This window comes from Rousettus aegyptiacus, unplaced genomic scaffold (assembly GCF_014176215.1).
Source record: "Rousettus aegyptiacus isolate mRouAeg1 unplaced genomic scaffold, mRouAeg1.p scaffold_m13_p_2, whole genome shotgun sequence".
NCBI classification, from domain to species: domain Eukaryota; kingdom Metazoa; phylum Chordata; class Mammalia; order Chiroptera; family Pteropodidae; genus Rousettus; species Rousettus aegyptiacus.
In genome coordinates this window covers 126,542,985-126,557,530 of record NW_023416295.1, presented here as the reverse complement: position 1 = coordinate 126,557,530, position 14,546 = coordinate 126,542,985, and the positions used below count along the sequence as shown (strand labels likewise).

Genomic DNA, 14,546 nt, shown 5'->3' with positions numbered 1-14,546 from the left:
GTTAAGTGTTCATATAAATAAATGATTAAGGTTTTATAGATGAAAAAGCAGCTTGATCTGAGTTAGAGAATCAATATATGTTTTCGGAGGAAATGCCATTTAACTGAGTCTTAAGCAGGAATAAGTTGATCAAGCAAAAATAGAGAAAGAGAAATTTGGATTGAAATAATATTGTTGGTAGAAGCACAAAATTTTAGTCCAACAGGATTGAGTAAACGTTGTCATTAATTTCAATAAAACAAAACAGAGAAGGAAAATGTTGTGAAGATGATAGTTTTAGTTTTGAATTAAGTTAACTCTCACGTTAAATAAATTAAATGCCTATAACTTCAGGGCATCTGGATCTGGGACCAGATTTATGGACTTAGGAATAGTAATTTATGTGGGTATAGAGGAAATTGAGAATAAAAGCAAGTATGAAGAAGTTCAAATATTAAACTCTAGGGGTTCTCTCCAAATTTAAAGAGCAGAAGAGGCCGAAGAGATGATAAGAAAGGCAATAGATTTGTGGAATTTATAGGAAGAAAATGTCTCAAGAAATATAGGTGACTGACAATGTGAAATGCTGCAGAGAGTAATTAACATGAAGAATTAAAGTATGAGAACTAACAATAGTATGATGTTGATCTCAGTCATTTTCAGCAAATGTAGAAATTGGATGGAGTAGAAAGAAATCAGACTACAGTGGGAATTGGTGGGTGGGAGCTGAAAATTTAGAAATTTGAAATCTCAAGAGTGAAGAAATGAAAAGGAGAATAACCTATGTTCTTCTAATATCTGTGTTATATTCCCTAATATCTGTGGTCGTGACTAGTATCTGTGCTTTCTCATTACTAGTATGTCACAGTAATGGCTATATATTTAAAGTCTGTGTCCACCTATGTTCTGTAAGATTCAGGAGTGCAGGGATAATATCTTCTTGATCACAATTCTATCTATAACACCGAGAAATGGTAGGTACTCAATAATTAGTTATCAAATGGATAAATAAATAATGGAAAGATAGATGGATGGTTGGACAAATGAATACGGGAGCCTAGAATTGAACATTTTTTTAAGTGAAGAACCTTGATCATTTGAGAATTTACATACTGAGAGTAATAAATTAGCAAGGCATGCCTCATATGGACTTTTTAGATCTGCCTAATTTCGCTCTATCTTACAGATGAGGAAACTGAAGATTAAAGAGGTGAAATAATCTGTACAAGGTCACACAGCTGAGTGCTTGAACTAGCACTAGTAGTTAAACTTGTCTGGTGCCAGAGTCTAACTGAAATACAACCTCTTACCCACCGGTTTTAAGGTTCACTCTCCTAAGTGTTTCTAAGTATTTTAAGTAGCCTTGGCTTTTCACCTGTTTACCTCTTTTTCCAAGCTCTTAACAAGCTTTGCTTAGAAGCCTTTATGATGTGAATATCTTTAAGAAATTGAAAGCATACAAAAATCCCCCATTATTCCACCTATGGCTCCTGACTTCTCCTAAGAAGCATCTCCTTTCCATGTTCATATCTGTTCTGAAAAACATGTGTTTCTTTTTTCTCTATCTCTTTAAGAGAGAACAGAAGACTCCAAGAGTACGGGACCTGAGAAAGCAGTATTTTTCCTTCACCTTCATCTTGAGTGAGGAGCTTCACCAAAGGAGCTACTGCTCCTTAGCCTTGGACACCTGAATTAATACATACAGAGCAGACATGACACTATCCTACAAAAAGAGCCAAGGCTAGCCAGACCCACAGTTTAAAATACAATCACCCAGCTGAGCCAAGATGAGTTCAGCTAACCCTAAGCCAATCTAAAGATGTAAAGAGAAATAGATGCTTTTTATTGGTATGATACTGAGATTTTGTGGTTGTAGCTACACAGTAATAACTGCTTATTAAACTCACCAGCTCACAAAACATCACACTGCTCCACTCTAATGAGGACAACAAGACCTAAGAAACAAAGAGTAGCTGGATTCCATGGTAAGATACATGCTTGCCAAAGGGAGGAAGATAAATTCCAAAACACTGTAGCTCCCTGCTTCCTCAATGAAGATTCTGGGATTCCAGACATCTTAAGGACATATCAGGATAGACTTTCAAAGTGAAACAAAAATAACTGCCTTTGCACCTTCTAATAGTAAACAAGGGGTACAATATACCACATTTGAGAAATAATATACACCACACTTGAAAGTTCTTTTCCAGGCCATTTATCAAATAATCCATAAAACTGCTCATAACAAAAAAAAACTCCCCAGATGGCCCAAAATTCTATGCAAGCATAGCCCTTATGACTCTATGGATTTAACTGCATTCAAAGTATCTGTGACAGATCAGGATGTTGTGTGGAATTTGGGGCATGCCCCAGTATGTAAATCTCAATGCAAACCCCCCGTGAGATAAATCTATGTCATCTTTATAAAATAACTTGTTCTGTTTTTATGGGGTTTTTTAATTTAATTAGTTTCAAGTATACAGTACATTGTTTAGACATCTCTATAGTTCATAAAGTGATCCCTCCAATTGCTCCCTCCCTCCCCTGACCTCTACCTAGCCAACTTATTAATGCTAACTGCATTCCCTATGCCATGCTCCCCATCCCAGTGACCGTCTATCAGCTACTAATTTGTACTTCTTTAACCCTTCACCCCATTCTCCCAGCCCCCCAACCCCCTACCCCTCTGTCTGTCACCAAATAGTCCACTATATTTGTGAGTCTGTTTTTGATTAGTTTGTTCTTTTTATTCCTTAGATTCTGCATGTAAGTGAAATCATATAGTGTTTATCTTTCTTTGTCTGACTTAAATACCTTCTAGGTCCATCAAAGTAATATCTTTTACCACCCCCTTCCTTTTCACATCTAGGGGTCTGTTTTCTTATCCTTTCAGCCACTCTATCTTTTAGTTGGAGCACTTAATTCTTTTCCACTTAAAGTACTTATTGATTGGAATGTAGTGGTTACCATTCTTTATTCCTGTTTTTGATACATGTTTTTTCTTCTTAAAGAAGTCTCTCCAACATTTCCTGTAATACTGGCTTGATGGTGATAACTTCCTTTAGTTTATTTTTGTCTCGAAGTTCTTTATCTGTCCTTCAACTCTAAATGATAGCTTTGATGGATAAATTATTCTTGGTTGTAGATCCTGGGTCTTCATCCTGTCGAATATTTTTTGCCAAGGCCTTCTGTCCTGCATAATTTCTTTTGAGAAATCAGCTAGCTGCCTGTGTTATGGGTGTTCCCTTATAAGTAATGATTAGTTTTTCTCTTGCTGCTTTTAATATTCTTTCTTCGCATTTAAACTTTGCCATTTTAATTATAATGTGTCTCGGTGTGGGCTTCTTTGGATCCCTGATTTTTGGAGTTCTCTGAGCTTCCTGGGGTTTAATGTCCATTTCCTTCACCAGGTTAGGGAAGTTTTTCATTATTATTTTTTCAAACAGCTGTTCAACATCTTGATTTTCTTCTGTTATGCTGATCAAATGAATATTTAGAGCCTTAATAGGGTCTCATATCCTCTTTAAATTATTTTTATAGTCTTGGCATCTTTTTTCTTGCCATTCTGATCGAGTGTCCTGACTGACTTTCCTGTCCTCTAGATAGGGCATTTCATTCTCTTCTTTATTCATTTTGTCTATTCCTTTATTTATTCCATTTAACATACTTCTCATAGCAGATGATATGTTCTTCATTTCAGACTGTTCCCTTTTATAATTTCCATTTCCATTGTTATGTTTTTTATCTCTTTTGGGGGATTCTCTACAGTTCCCAAAAGTTCATTAGCATCTTTATAACCAGTGTTTTGAACTCTGCATCTGTTAGATTAGTTGACTTCATTATATCTGGATCTGTGTTCTGTTCTCTTATATGGTTTCTTCTTCTTTGTCTTCCCATTTTGGCTGCCTTTCTGTGTCTGTTTCTATGCACTAAGCAAAGCTACTAAGTCTCCCAGTCTTATTAGTGTGGATTTGTGAAGTAGGTGTCCAGTGGCACAGTCCTGAGAGAGATTCAGCAGGCCAAATTTAGCCCAAGCCTCTGCCCCTCCAGGGCCACCTGTTAAGATTCAGCAAGCGATCCACAGATGCTGTGCTTATAGTTGCCTCGAAAGGCCACACCAGAAACCAAGGCCAGCTGCCTCCACCAGTGTGAGTCTCAGCAAGGAGCACCTGACTGGCTGAGGATATACCTGGATGTGGCTTGGGTGGGGCCACGAGTTGGGATAGGTGGGGTTTCAGGGGATCTTCTGGGTGGAGTAACCTCTGTTATCCAGTTTGATGACATCATGGCTATGGCAGTGCCATATCCAGCACACTGGTAGGGAAGAGGGCTCAACAGGGAACAATTAATACCACCAGCACTTCTGTACCAAGCGAGTCTCGCTTAGGTCCTCACTCCGATAATGGCTCCTTGTAAGTCCCTGGTGCACGGTTGAGTGCAGCCAAATTGGCACTGGTGCGCAGAGTAAGGAGGTCCGTCACCCGAAAATCTGCTCACAGACGTGGCCCCTTTAAGAGGCATCTGCTGCTGCAGCAGTCTCCATCTCACTCAGACTGGGTAGCCCCGAGTCCTCGCTCCATCCTATCTTCTGCCATTCCAGAGCGATTTCTTGGATTTCTTGGATTTCTCCCTAGTTGTATGGCTTGTTCATCTCAAGCAACTTTTCCTTGCTGCTGCTCCTTGTTTCCATCACAACTTCGATTTGGTTGCCAGAGGGATGAACAGAGCCTCTATCATCTAGACCATTTTTTCCCCTTCCAGGGTTTATGTTTTAAATAGAGTCTTTTTCTTGACCTGGAATACTTCAAAGGATTTGTTCTCTCTCTCCTTGCTTATGAGGTTCACAGTGGTCGCTTTGCAGATGCAGAGAACCTCAGGATATTTGGAGGACCTTATATGAAGCACCATGGCCAGGCTATGGAATTAGGTTCCAGGTGGAAGGAAGTCATGACATTCCAGCACACTATAGAAACTGTGTCCCCGTATTGAGGAAGGTGTGGAATCTCTGAGGTCCCTGAAGCAGGCTGACCCAAATAATTTGTTCTTTTGAGCCTGTTAACTTGGCCTGGCTCAGATTGAATGTCTATCTATGAGACAACCTGAAAACAAGTATCTTGAATTACTCATCATGAAATGAGTGTTAAATGTTCACTAAGTCATAAAAACAGAAGTGTCTAGAGATATTCCATTTTCAAGTGGAAGTGAGGCATATGAGATGAAGCTCATGCAGACCCTAAAGGCAGAGGTGATTTGGATAAGTAGGAGATTGGCTCTCCCGATATTTTAACTCTTCCTCCAGATCCTCTTCTCCTTAAACCATGCCTCTAACTTCATTGCAGGGAAGGATTGGTGGGTCCAATGACTAATAGGAAGAAAAAATAAAGCCTTCCTTACAGACAGCTCAGTGCAATATACGAAACACAGCCAGAAGTGGACTGTTGTGGGGTTAACAATCCCACTAAAGCATGGCCATTGAAAAGCAGTCTGAAAGGAAAATTGTTCCCATCAACAGAAACTTAATATAAATAGTCTTCCATTTTGTCTGGAAGAAGAGCTGTCTAGAGGTATAGATCCATGCCATTTAACAGTTAGAAGTTAATAGTTTATCTGTATAATCAGAGATTTAGAATAAAAAAAAAATGGAAGACTGGTTAACCAGGGGGTTTGGGGTAAATGAATAATGATGGACCTCTCATAATGTGACTAAAGTTGAGACTACTCATATGCCATATGAATATGCATGTTCACCACAAGTTTTCTTCAGCAAACACACATACACACACACATACACAACACACACCTATCAAAGATTTGATAGACAAGCTGACTTTTTCTATGAATGAGACTCGACCTCTTTCCCCACCACTCCAATAGTGTTCAATGAACTCAAAAATGAAGTGGCCGTGATGACAGGACTGCAAATTACGCATAAGTCTTTCCTCACCAAGACGACCTGACAAGTGCCACTGCTGTGTCCAATCTTCTAATAGCGAAAACCAAAGCTCACCCTGTGGTGTGGCACCTGCTAGTTCCATATGCAATCAACCACCTGCTACTCAGTTAATTGCACAGGATCCTTTCTATTGTAATGCAGGCTACAATTGTCATCACTGGAATAGACCTTCATTCTGGATGTGGATGTCTTTTCCCAACTCAGCATTATCATCTATTTATCTGTTCTTCTATTTCCAGTGATTATTTTTAATCATTATCATTACTGCAGTTTCCACAAGGCTTTGTACTATACAGATGTTCTATTACTTTCTTAGTGCCTCTTTAGACTTCTTCCCAACTCCCTATTAAAGGTTCAATTCCAGAGTTCTCAACAGAGTTTGTCAGCATGCTCTGAATGTGGGCCTCCTGGGATCTTTTATTTCTTTCTTCAACTGATTATCCTGAGGTCTCCCTGAATAGGACATTTAAAATATGCTTCAATCTGGTATAAAATCAGAAGCAGCATATATCTGGGCTCAAACAAGTCAGAACAGAGAAAATAAGATTTCGAAGGGACAGTGGTTTTATTATTACTACTACAAATATGCTTAACTTAAATAAATCACATTTCAAAGGCTTATTTACTGTCTAGGGTGAATTTTAAATTGATATAGAAATAAGAAATGGCAAACTACAGTTAAGCTTATGTATAGCAAGATCAGTAAGATTTTTCCTACTAACTTTTCATAAGTTTGTAAACTTCTGTGAATAATTAGGTCAATAAGTACTGGTGAGAAAGCAAATGAATTCAATTTTATGTTACCCTTAATCCACATCTGACTTCTAAGTTGTGATTCATCCCATGGACATGTATGGGCAAAATCTCACAGCACTGCCCTAAAAGTCAAGTGTAAGTATATTCTCAGCTTGTAGTTATATCGATGTTACCTGTCTGTGATTGCAGAATACGAAGTCATATAATGGTGACTTTTTTCAATTAAAAAGTAACTTATGCTTATTTTACAGCATTCATACAATATAGACAAGTATAAAGGTATAAAAGTATAAAGTAAAAAGAGATAGTTTGATAGCTCCCCTTATGTCCCCCACATCCCTATTTAACTCCATAGAAGTAACACTGTGAACAATTTATTCTTCCAGATATATGGACTACACACATAAGAATATAGTTTTATATCATATATATAGATATATATATATATGATTTTTTAACCCAAATGGGATCATACAATATACTGCTGTTAACACATTAAGGCTAATTTGAAGGGAAGACATTCAAAAGAAAATGCATTATAGAGAGTTAAAGACATGAGATCAAAAATGAAATAAGAATTCAGGCCTAGAAATATCTGTTTGAAAGGCAGCATGAGATAGGTGTAGGACAAGATCGTATCACTGATTTGGAAACTCGAGCAGGCAGGCCACTTGTAAAGAATGTGTGTTTAGAAGAAAGAACAGCCAAAGTAAGACATACAATCATCAGAGTCTAGAGAAAGGAGGAAAAATTAGGAAGAAGCCATGGGTTAAAGGCAAAAATTAAGATGCAGAATTAAAAAATCAAAGACAATGTAAAGGCAAAATACAAACATGCAGAAATTTTTTAAATAATATGCAATCAACATTTAATAAATTTGTTAAGAAATAAAGAAGCATATCCACATGTATTTCAGAATCGGAAGAATTTGCTAGCTGTGTGTTCTTGGCCAAATCACTTAAACTTTCTCAGCGTCAATTTCACCATCACCATGGTTATTATCCTCACGGTATCATTAATCCATTTTAGTTCGTGTAAGGTTAAGAGAATAGTCATAATCTCTCTGTCTCTGGGTCAGGATGGGAAATTGGCAGACTACAGAGTCAGATGGCCCCGGGTCAGAATCCACAATATACTAACTGTGGGAATTGGAACAATTTACCAACTGTTCCAAACCTCAGTTTCCTCATCTGCAAAACAGGGATTGTAAGAGTGCCTATCTCAACTGGTTATTTTGGGAATCAAATAAAATAATGACAAGACTTGGTGCATAGCAAGTCCTCAATTAATGATAGTTATTATTTTTTATTCCAAACAAAGCAATATATATATAATATTTTTTAATTTAGAAGATGGTAAAAATGTTTATTACTTGTTTCTATTTTCAAGAGTCAGAAAAGGACTGACCTTTAACACGAGAGGAGTCATCTGCTCTTTTGAACAGAAGTATGCGAAGATGAGTGTAGGACAGAAATGTCTTGAAAGAAGAAAGATAGAGAGGAGGATCATGCTAGAGGAAATTTTACTAATTATTAATAAAATATACGTGTGTTATCTGCTGAGAATAGCTTTGAGAACTGTGGAGAAATTAAATAAGTTTAAATTTTTAAATTAAATTTTATTGTAATAGCTAAGTAAATATTCAGAAACCTGTTCCTCATCTATAAACAAAAAAATAATTGTTCATATTCTTAATTATGGTGTAAGTAGCCCCCTATTCATTCAAAATCTTCATTATAAACTCCTAAATGAGGCTTACAACTTCTGATTTCAGTTATATTTCTCTATCTAGAATAAAATTATATACTTATTAATAAACATGGATGTGGAATAAAAATGACAGCAGGAATCTGATTAGTAAGATGCCATCTGTTCTGTTCCTCTGCAAAAACCATTGAAGACTAAAGAACTGGGACCTGAAGGAAGGCAGACACTAGCAGCAAAGACTTATAGAGTGAAGATGTTAGTTACAATGGTCCACAAATTCAAAAAATCAAAGGGAAGTTGGGGACCTCTTTAGTTACCATAGTTATAATCGCGTTGCTGATTCCCTCCTAAAAGTCCCTCGACTATGAGTTAACATAGCTTCTCTTTTCACCCTGAGACCAAGAAAGTAACGGAAATGAGACACCACTTCCAAATTAGCAGATATAATGCATGGTCAAGAGTAGAGTCAGTGTTCAAAGAGAAAATAAAAAGAGAAAATGGAGAAAATTATAACTTAGCCATTGGATTAGAAGGTAGGCAAGAAAAGTACATGAAGAGCGTAAAAAAGAGCCATGGAGAAAAATCCTCCTCTGTGGGGATTTAAGAGCCAGGCTCTATCCAATAGAAAATCTCATTTTAGTTAAATTGGCAGGGAAAAAAAAAAAGACATTAGAACCAATTCAACAAGTAAGGCTTAGCCTCTCCTTAATGTTCCTGAGTTCTTTTTCCATTCTCATCACTGATTTCTTTTTCTGTTCTCATCACTGATTTCTTTTGTTTTGTACCTTTCTAGGCTGCAAAGGTTAGCAATGAAAAACCAAACCTTTCTGACAGAATTCATTCTGCTGGGACTAACAGACATCCCAGAGATTCAACTTGTAATCTTTATGCTTCTCTTCCTCACTTACATATTCAGCATCATTGGAAACCTAACAATTATCACCCTCACACTAATGGTCTCCCACCTCCAGACTCCTATGTATTTCTTCCTCTGGAATTTCTCCTTTTGAGAAATTTCCTTAACAACCACTTTTACCCTTAGGCTACTGTTCAGCAAGAGCATCAGCTTTGCTGGTTGCTTAACTCAGTATTTCTTTGCCGTATTTCTTGGGACCACAGAGTTTTACCGTCTGATTGCCATTTCCTATGACCACTATGCAGCCATATGTAAACCCCTGCATTATACGACCATCATGAGCAACAAGGTCTGTATCCAGCTGGTTCTCTGCTCTTGGCTAGGTGGAATTCTGATCATCCTATCCCCAATCATCCTGACTAGTCAATTGGATTTCTGTGTCTCCAACATACCGAATCATTATTATTGTGACAATGGACCCCTCATAGAAATATCTTGCTCAGACATAAGACTCCTAGAGCTGGTGGACTTCATCTTAGCAGTTGTGACCTTATTGCTCACCCTGGTGCTGGTGATTCTCTCCTGTACAAACATCATCTAGACCATTCTGAAGATACCATCTGCTCAGCAAAGGAAAAAGACCTTTTCCACATGTCTTTCCCACGTGATTGTCATCTCCCTCTCTTATGGCAGTTGCATCTTCATGTACATAAAGAGGGAGTTGCCTTCAATAAGGGAGTAGCTGTGCTCAATACTTCAGTTTTCCCTTTACTGAACCCATTCATCTACACTCCAAGAAATAAAACAAGTAAAACAATCCTTCAGGGACACGGCCAGAAAGATTATGAGTGTTTAATGAATGTAAAGGCTTCAAACTCAAAGGAAAGTCTGAACAATATTCATAAAGTTCCTCCCCATTAGAGAAGCTCTAATATTCTCTTGATTAAAGAAAGCAACATCTCAGGTGAATTTATTATGAAGTGGCGTCAAAGTTATATTTCAAATTTGCCAATAAGGAGGAAAGCTTCCCAAAAATCTGTTTAAATATTTCTTTTTAGTAAATAGACTTTTGAGCCAGACATTTAAAAATTTGCACAAATGTGAAACAATGCCACTCTTCTCATTTTTTGAGACTATAATTATTTTAAATTAAAACATATTATTTGTGCAAAAATAAATATTATTATAGTTGTTTAAAATGAGTTAATATACAGATTTTTTGGTTCTCAGTTTTAATTTCTAATATGATTTAAACATAGATATAACTCCTTAGTAGATAAAGTTTTATAGGAAAATGATGACATTGTTATCTGAATAACATTGTTAATCTGAATACAAGAAAGTAATATCTGGATAAAATTACTAAGCTTGTCAAAAGACTAATGGTCCTGGGCTTACGAGTAGTAAAGTTTAGCTTTACAAACTGGGCTCTTAATTTTGTCAATGTCCTTTAAAAAGTCATCCAAACATATTATCAGAAATACTAGACACTTCCCAGAAGAGGCTAATAATTACGTTTTGTGATAAAACTCTACTCTTGCAATAAAGGTCATCTTTCTCAAGTTGAGATAATTTCTTTCCTCATCTTTCTTGCTCTGACAATTCTAAAACTGTCTTCTTTAGACATGTAATGCTAAAAGAATTTCCAGTTGTAGGATTGCTATTTCTGACTGTATCTCCCCTCTCAGTCATGAAATTTGAATGAAAACTATTAACAGGGGTACCCTTAACACAGTGAATGTCCAATCTCCTCTTGAGGGAAGATTTAGAAGAGTAGGAATCTTGAGCCATGTTGGCAATGGTCAAAACCTATAGGGCTCCAAAAGAGTGCCTGAGCTTTAGGGAACATATTCTGTAGATGATCCTGAGAAGGTTGATAGTGAAAGGGCTTCCTGAGGATGACTTAGGAAACAACATCTATATGTTTTAAGAATTGTTGTAAAGGGTGGTTAAAGTGGGGAGAGCATAAAAAACAATATGATGATTAGCTGTCTACATTGTATTTAAAGTGGTAAAAAACTGATTATAAGTGGACAGTGGAAAGTTAAGCATGTGTATTATGATTCCTACAGAATGACATTAAAAATTAACTAAATATACTCAAAATCACAATAAACAAATGAATCTTAGTGGAATACTAAAAAAATTTAAATAACCCAAAAATAGGCATGAGAAAAGAAACCGAGGAACTCAAACAGAGGAAACAAGCAGTAAACAAATAGTACAATGATGAACATATAAATAATTACATTAAATATAATTGTTCCAAACATGTCATTTAAAATAAAAATTGTCAGAATAGACTTTTTCTAAGTAACCTAACTATAAGCTGTGTACATAGATTCTCTTTAAATATAATGATTTAAGTAAGTTAAAAGTAAAACATGGAAAAAGATATGCCACGCAAACACTAAATGAGAAAGCTGAAGTAGTCATATTCGTATCAGACAAAGTAGACTTCAGAACAGAGAAATTTACAAAGGATTAAGAGGAACATTTCATAATTTTTAAGGAGTCAATTCAAGAAGAAATTCTAAATGTATATGTATTTAACAACAGTCACGAAATATATGAATAAAAACTTATATAACTCGAAGAATGGAAAATCTACAATTATCTTTGATGACTTCAACACCCCTCTCTCGATAATAAAAATAATTAGTATACAGAAAATAAACAAGAATATGGAAGAACTGAACAACAACATCAATCAACTGGACATAAATGACATTTATAGAACACTCTACCTAAAAATAGAACACAAGAACATGCAGTCTTTTCCCATACACTTGAAATATTTGCCGAAATAGACCATACCTTGTATCATAAAACAAACCCTAGCAAATTTAGAAGAATTAAAATAATTAATATAAAGTATCTCCTCAGTTCATAATGAAACTAAACTTGAAATTTATAACAGAAATACAACAGAAAATTTTCCAAGCAGTTGGAAACTAAACAATACATTTCTCAATGATTCATGAGTCAAAGAGGAAATCTCAAGGGAAATTAAAAAATACATTGAACTAAATGAAAATAAAGACACAAAATATCACAGATTGTGATGGCAGCCATAGCAGAGCTTAAAGGAAAATTTATAGCATTAAATGCTTACATTGGAAAAGATGGAAAGTTTCAAATCAATACTGTAAGTTTCCACTTTAAGACAAAAAAAAAGAGCAAAATAAACTCAAAACAAGCAAAAGGAAGGAAATATAAAACTAAGATCAGAAATCATCGACATTTAAAATAAAAACAATTTGTAAATCAGTAAAGCCAAAAGCTAGTTCTTTGAGAAATCAATAAGATTGAGAAGCATCTAGCAAGACCAGCAAAGTGAAAAAGAGAGAAGACTCAAAATTCCAACATCAGAAGTAAAAGAGGATATATCATTATAGATCTTACAGGCATTAAAAGGATAATAAACACTACAAATAGGCATGTTACATGTCTTAATACAAGAGATAATTGTCCTTTATTAAGATGGTAAAAGCCTGAAACATTCCTGGCTTCAACTTCAAATTTAACAGAATATTGAGGAAGTTTATATAGCTAATTGGAAAAATCAGCTATATCGGCTCTGCTTATGTCCATAGACTTTTATCCATACGGATTTTGGAACCAAAGCTCATTCTTCAGTTATTTCTTGAAGCACACATATATGTATATTAATGTTCAGGTTAGCTATAATCTGATGATGTGTAGAAAAATTCTCTGCAACTTCAAAAGCAGAAGCAGCAAGTAAGAAATAACAAATGGTAGATATGTCTTTCTGTAATTTATCTCCCTTTGTCTCCCTACTTTAACTCAGCACTTTATTCCTCAACACCAGCTAAGTTCATATTCTGATTAAAAATCTATCAGCAATGAGAGTTCAGGAGGTAGGAACACTAATAGAGTTTTCCAGCAAGAAAGTTTTCTTGATTAAGAAAGTTACAGTAAAGATAGTCTTAGAAGATACTCCCGGACCTCCAAATCCTTCTAGATAATCCCGTTTTAATTATTACCATCTCTCTCTTTACTCATCAAGGCCATAACATTTATAAGTGAAACTTAGGCTATAAATTCAACTAAATGTAATTCAGTAACTCATAGAATTAATTACCGACATTGGCTTTCAACAGTTTCTACTTTGTGGCTCTAAGATGTAAAAGATTCTAACATAACCTTAGAAAATTGACATTTTGTTCTGTTTTAGGTGAGAATTTTTTATACAATTAAGATTATTTTTTCTGGCCTTAAGATGCCCAGTGGAGTAAGAAAAAGCCACTCTGCCACAACATCCAGGACCTCCTCATCACCATTAAATCACTCTATAGCAGTAGCTTCTCAGTCTCTCAGATCTTTGCCTTCAGTCAGCACAGTTTCAGATGACCAGAGTGATGACTTAATTGCTTTTATAATCACTTTATCCCAGGGACAGAACATGAATAGCAGAATCACTGCTTATCATCCATCTCATCCCAACAACCAAACATATATTTTTCCCTTTGAGAGACACTTGCATGCATCTCCCTCTCTGACCAATCCCAGGAAGTAATAGAAACCAACTTATTGTAAAGGTCCCCAGGTCAATCTCACTGTGAGGCTTCATTCCCACAACAAATGCCTCTTTGTAATGAGATATTATGCCTGTGATGGTCCGACTGTATAATAAATTTAGGAAGTCTATAAGTCTAAAATATAAACTAAACTAATACAACTTGAAATATAACAGTTTAAATATAGTTCTGTGCTATGTTTGAAATGTGTGTGCTTGGCATTACATTTTTAAAGATTTGATGAGTTACTTGTGCCTGGGCCTCTCTGGCTTCTTTCTATATGAGGCAAGTAACAATACAAGATCCCTAAGGCCATCTTCCTGGGCAGAGAAATTGACCTCAGAACACAATGTGTTCTTTTGTGCCTGCAGAGACTTATTGATGAACTGTTGTGCTTCCCCTTAGGTCATTTCCATTAGTTCTCAAGGGGCTAGATTCAGTTTCAGGGTGAGCAGGCAAAAAAAGAGATCAGAATCTTAGATGGGATCATAATGGGTATGGAAAAAGAAAGCATAAACCTCTCCATAGTATTCTAGAATATGTGATGAATAGGGAAGCCTCTCAAAACTTAAAAACATTGAAATGGAGATGAACAAAAAGACATCTAATTTACACCATGCCCTTAACAACTATAAAGTGCTGTTAGAAACTGAAAATGAAAAGCAAGGACCTATAACCAAAATTACTCTACCCAGCAAAGCTATTACTTAGAACCGAAGGACAAATAGCGAGCTTCCCAGACAAGAAAGAGTTA

The 14,546-nt window shown here is 36.0% G+C and overlaps 1 pseudogene; it reads left to right on the top strand.

The window, feature by feature from the left end:
• The first annotated feature begins 9,204 nt into the window (after positions 1-9,204).
• Positions 9,205-10,107, top strand: LOC107521276 (annotated as a pseudogene).
• The last annotated feature ends 4,439 nt before the right edge of the window (positions 10,108-14,546 follow it).